The sequence below is a fragment of the Cryptomeria japonica genome, chromosome 4 (assembly GCF_030272615.1).
Source record: "Cryptomeria japonica chromosome 4, Sugi_1.0, whole genome shotgun sequence".
Taxonomy (NCBI): domain Eukaryota; kingdom Viridiplantae; phylum Streptophyta; class Pinopsida; order Cupressales; family Cupressaceae; genus Cryptomeria; species Cryptomeria japonica.
This window is the reverse complement of record NC_081408.1, coordinates 376,337,958-376,344,241: the sequence shown is the minus strand read 5'-3', so window position 1 is coordinate 376,344,241 and position 6,284 is coordinate 376,337,958.

Sequence of the window (6,284 nt, the reverse complement as noted above, 5' to 3'; positions counted from 1 at the left end):
TATATGAAGCAAAATACTTGTTGAGACGTAGACAATTGATGTAATTGTCTATTGGATTGTGTTTGATTGGTTGATCAATTGATAGTGTGTGCGTGTGATGGATGGTTGTGGGGAATCATGGCAACCCCGTTGAGACTAGGTCATTGTGATAAATGTCTGATGTAGTCTAGGATTACCATAATCGATTACCTATTGAGACCCAAAAATACTTGATCGGAGTATCTGTTGATAGTCTAGGTGTGTGGCAGTCGATGTATCTGTGTAGACAAAGTAACTGGCTTAATTTTGTGGATGAGTGAAGATGGGAAGCGATGAAGGGATTAGGATGATGTTGATGATCAAGATAGGGAGGGTGAGGGGGGATTTGATGTTAGATAGAAGATATGGAGGACTAGGACCGAGTCCTATGGAAGAAGATGAGTAAAATAGAGTATGCATTATTATGACTATGTATGCATGATATGCAGCTATTATGAATGTATGGAGGGGTGGAATGCAACGAAATGCAATATATACAGATGAGATGGAATGACGATCCATGGTGCTTTATTTTTCATCATTGAGCTTTAAACTGTTGTAAGAAAATACAAGCAACTTGACATAAAGATTCAAGATGACCTGTGTATTCCTTACATGAATTTTGATATAGCAAGTTAATACAAGCAACTTGATATAATGGATCAAGTTGACCTGAGTATTGCTTGCAGAACAGACAAGGATTATCTCCTTTCATGCATGACTTGGATCATCCTCCTTGATCTTAGACTGATCATATCCTGAGACAAGTGCATACCGTAATAAGAGATAAAACCTTTATCTAGTTTGGATGAGGTAGGAGGAACCAAAGAAAAAGCATTGTACCTGCAAATAAACAGTATATACATAAAGAATAAATAATATGGATCCTTGGTAATGGTTCATGCTCATATGGTCGAGGTATACGCTGTAGTCAGCAAGCCGTAGTGATCTATGACTGCATTTTTGCCTATGATCACATAGCTTAGTGAACTTCCCACGTAGACACCATTAGTACATGCCCCAGAACTTCATCGGAATAATGTGTCAAAGATACACAAACAATGTCGTAGGAACCTGATATAAATTACTAGACCATAAATCAACCAAGTATTTGATAGCGTAAACAGAATTTTCTTGTCAAAAAAAATGTCATCTTGTCTTTGTTTTGGTAAGGAAGGATACATCCTTGTTGAAGACAGTTTGCGTGTTTGAAATTGACTGTTTGGTTTGATTGATAAGTGGTCATGTGTTTGGAGTATGTCGCAATGTTTGTTTGGGATCTGCTCAGATGGGTATGTACAATGTATTGCCATGTTTTTTTTTGTTTGATTTTTTGATTTTTTTTATGTTTTTGGATTTTGTGAGACGTTTTTTGAATATTTTTGGATTTTGAAGTGTTTTGAATGTTTTTGGTTTTTTGAAGTGTTTTGGATGTTTTTGGATTTTGAATTTGTTTTGAATGGTTTTGGATTTGGTGAGATAGTTTTAAATGAAGAACTTTAATGAATCACAAGACAATGTAGAATCCACTTCCATCAATAGGTTAAAGGCATTGCCCCCAGTTTAGACATGACTATAAAAAAGCGGGATGCAGGATGCATGTAGTACTTTCTTGGATTTGTAGATTTATAACAAGCCATGGTTGATGGATGGATGGATGGATGTATGAAGTAGATGTGATCGCAACAAGTTTGAAAGACAATGGAGCCATAGCCTTTACGAGTGGCGCCTGTTTGCCAGGTTTTCACCATCGTACTTACCCAAGGTGCCACCGGAGTGGTTGTTCACTGTTTGGATGCATGATTTTTCTTTACTTTTTTTGAAATTTTTTTTTTCCTCAAGACATTTTTCTGAATGTTTTTGGTATTTTCTGGTATGTAGGGGAGCCTGATGCTCTGTACAACTTAGGTATAAAACCGTTTTAGGTGCATGCTGTTGATTGGATCTGCAAGCGGTTCTCCTTCTGATGTAGCCAACTGATATGCCCCGGACCCGAATACAGCAGTGACAACATATGGGCCCAGCCAGTTTGATTCAAACTTGCCCTGATGTTCTCTGTTTGGTTGATTGTGAGGATTCTCTCGTAGAACAAGATCACCTACCTCAAATGTACGAGGTCTAACTCGGTGATTGTAGCTTCTGCTCATGCGCTGCTGATAGGCTTTGAGGTGATTGTATGCAGCTTGTCGTTTCTCATCAAGTAACTCTAAGTCCTGAAGACAGGATACTCTGTAGGCTTCGTCATCGATGATATTGTGCAAGGAAACCTGTAATGATGGTATCTCGACCTCAATAGGCAAGATAGCTTCTGCACCATAGACCAACGAATAAGGAGTTGCACCTGTAGGGGTTCGAATGCTAGTTCGATATGCCCATAGCGCTGGATTTAGTTGAACATGCCAATCATGGCCGACATCATTGACTGTCTTCTTCAGGATCCTCAATATGTTTTTATTGGATGCTTCGGCCTGACCATTGCCTTGTGGGTAATAGGGGGTGGAAAAGCGATGTTGGATATAAAATTTTTCACAAAGTTCACGGACATCCTTATTTTTGAAAGGAAGACCGTTATCTGTGATGATGGACATGGGTACACCATACCGACAGATGATGTAGTTGAGGATGAATGAGGCGATCTACTTGCTGGTGACTTGGGTAAGTGGAACAGCTTCGATCCACTTTGTGAAATATTTGGTCGCGGTAATAATGAATTTATGGCCATTGGATGAAGATGGATGAATCTTACCCACAAGGTCAAGGCCCCATTGACAGAAAGGCCATGGTGTTGTGATTGGTTGCAGTTCCTGGGCCGGTGCATGTATCAGGTTGCCATGAACTTGACATTTCTTGCATTTTTTGACAAAGTAGTAGGAATCCTTTTCCATAGATGGCCAATAGTATCCATTGCGTAGGAGTTTCTTGGCTAGTGACGGACCACTCGAGTGAGTCCCGCAAATTCCTTCATGTACCTCTTCCAAAGTCTTTGTTATCTCATCTTGTTCCAGACATCGAAGGAGAGTACCATCAAGACCGCGTCGGTATAGGGTGTCGGCAATAATGGTATATCGAGCAGTTTGGCGAATGAAGGTTTTTCGTTGGTTATTCGATTGGTTGGGAGGAAGGGTGTGATCGCGGAGATAGGTGTAGAACTCACCGTACCATGGGGATTCGGAACCAACAAGGCAACATATCATTTCAGATTCGGGGATATCATAAGCGGGGATCTAAAGTTGTTCTACCAAGAACTCGTAGCGTGTTGAATGTTGTGGAAGATCTAGGAGAGATGCGATGGTAGCCATAGCATCAGCAGCGCGATTCTGATCTCTTGGTATCTGCTCAAAAGTGATGGTAGTAAATAATATCTTTAGACTGTCCACCATTTGCTTATATGGCATGAGTTTATCATCTTTAGTCTGATATTCATCAGTTGCTTGTCGAATGACCAGTTGTGAGTCACCATATACTTGTAGTTCGTGTAGCTTCCATTGTACGGCTAACCTGAGTTCTGTGATCAAGGCCTCATATTCTGCTATATTGTTTGTGCATGGGAATGTGAGCCTGTAAGACTTCGAGATGCTATCACCCTGAGGTGTGATAAACAAAATGCCTGCCCCCGAGCCATGCCTAGTGTACGAGCCATCAAAATATAGTTTCCATGGTTGTACTTCTGTGATCATGAATATCTCTTCATCTGGAAAATTAGAAATGAGGGGATGATCGCCTATGAGTGGTGCATCGGCCAATTGATCTGCAATAACTTGCCCTTTGATAGCCTTACGGTCCACATACTCAATGTCAAATTCACTTAGAATCATCACCCATTTGGCCAAGCGGCCCGTCAATGCTGCTTTGCTGAGTAAATACTCGAGTGGATCAATCTTTGCAATGAGTTGTACCTTGTGTGTCAACAGATAGTGCCGCAATTTAGTGGCTGCTAAGATTACTGCTAAACAAGCTCGCTCAATAGGTGTGTAATTGAGTTCATAGCCCACCAGTGTGCGAGAGATGTAGTAAACAACACACTCTTTTCCTTTTGTATTATGTTGTGCTAGTAGTACACCCAATGTTGTACTTGTTGTTGAGATATAGAGTAACAACGGTCTACTTGGATCTGGTGGGATCAGCAATGGTGGATTCATGAGATAATCTTTAAGCGTCTGAAATGCTTGCTGGCATCGGGCATCCCACTGAAAGCGGATGTTCTTGTGTAACAGATGTGTAAATGGGTGACACTTATCAACCAATTGTGCAATGAATCTTCGGATGGATTGAAGTCGCCCTTGTAATGTCCTTAGCTGACTGATATTCTTTGGTGGTGGCATGTCCATGATTGCTTTTACCTTTGCTGGGTCGACCTCAATACCTTTGCTTGAGACAATGTATCCTAGAAGCTTCCCGGAGGTCACTCCAAAGACACATTTCTTTGGGTTGAGTCGAACATGGTATTGTTTCAGTCTATCAAAGATTTTATCTAAGATGTGGAGATGCCCTTCTCTAGTGAGTGATTTTGCTAGTAAGTCATCAACATAATCTTCCATCATGGTATGCATCATGTCATGGAAGATGGTGGTCATTGCTCTTTGATAGGTGGCTCCTGCATTCTTTAGACCGAAGGGCATTACATTCCAGCAATATGTGCCCCATGGACATGTGACGGCTGTCTTATGTTGGTCCTCTGGTGTGATCTTTATTTGATTGTATTCTGAAAAGCCATCCATGAGTGAAAGCATGGCATGTCCTGCTGTCAGATCCACTATGATGTCGATATTTGGTAGGGGGAAGTCATCCTTAGGACATGCCTTATTCAGATCTCTGAAGTCAGTACAAATGCGGATGCCCCCTTTTGGTTTGCCGACAGGCACAATGTTGGAGATCCATTCTGCATAATCAATTGGCCTAATGAAACCAACATCTAGGAGTTTCTTGAGTTCTGTTTTGACTAGCACTGCAATCTGGGGATGCATCTTACGAAGCTTCTGCTTGACAGGTTTGGCTCCTTCTACTACGGTGAGGTGATGCATGACTAAATCAGGATCAAGCCCAGGCATGTCTGCATATGACCATGCAAAGTTGATCTGACGCTTCTGGAAGAACTCTATAAATTGAGGTTGTTCCTTTGGAGTGAGAAGAGATGCCAGATGTATGATATGAGGATTTTCAGGAGTCCCCACATTGTATTCTTTGGTTTCCTCGACGAGAATCGTTGATCGTTCCTGTTGTACATTAGCAGGGAGAATGTCAAACCCTTCATCCTCAGGCGCCTCAGAGAGGTTTTCACCGTTGGATACGCTCTTTCTTTTTACTTTTGTCAGATCAAACAGCGCCACAATGTGGTTTTCACTGGAAGATCCATGTTTTATTGTTATATTTTTGCAGCTGAAAGGTTTGGCATCCGCCCCGAAGTATGCTGTGCTATTAAGTTCAATGGCGAATCCAGCTTTGTGATCCCCGCTTGGTAGGTTATCCCTTAATTCCAAAAAGTCAATGATGGCCTCATCGTTTTGGAAGAGGTCAAGACATGGAGGATTTGGTTGGTTCCATTCGATGAGTTCAGGGTGGATAATGGGCATTACTTCATCGATTATGTTAAGTGCGGGAGATGTATCAGTGAGGGTTAAGACGTTATGGTGAAGGTCGTTAATGGTACTCTCCCTGTCAGAATCAGGCGTAGGATGAGACGTAGGGTCTGTAGAAGATGTTTCCAGTTCAGGAACCCAAGTGGTCTTTATTTGTGCTTCTCCGTAAACAGGGATGTCTTTGTGTGGCGGAGGTGGTGATGTGTCTTCCTCATTTGAAGTATTAAGCTGTACCGAATCAAATTCCCATTCATGTGAGTCGGTCTCTGAATCACTTTCCAGCATCCGATTGCTATACCATACTGGAATATCTTTTGAGTTAAACACTGCAGGTGTGATTGGTTTATGTACCTTTGTAGTGATCGGTGCTACAGGAAGTTTGATGGGGATCAAGGAATCTGATACGAGGAGTACTGGTAAGATTGACTCAGTGACTTCTGCTGGAACTGCTGGTGCCATAGATGTTGTTGCGGGTTCTGATACAATTGTTGCTGCTAATGGTGTTGCTGATGGGATTACTGGTTCGATTGGTAGGATGATTGGCATTGGTGATAGTTGTGTTGGGATTCTGAGCCTCGGTGGGGCAGTTGGGATGGTACTTGATGCTGCTTTGATAATGAAAGGTGTTCTTTTTGCAGTAGGTTGACATAATAGTTTGCTGGGTTTTCCTTTGAATTTGAGCTTAGGAAA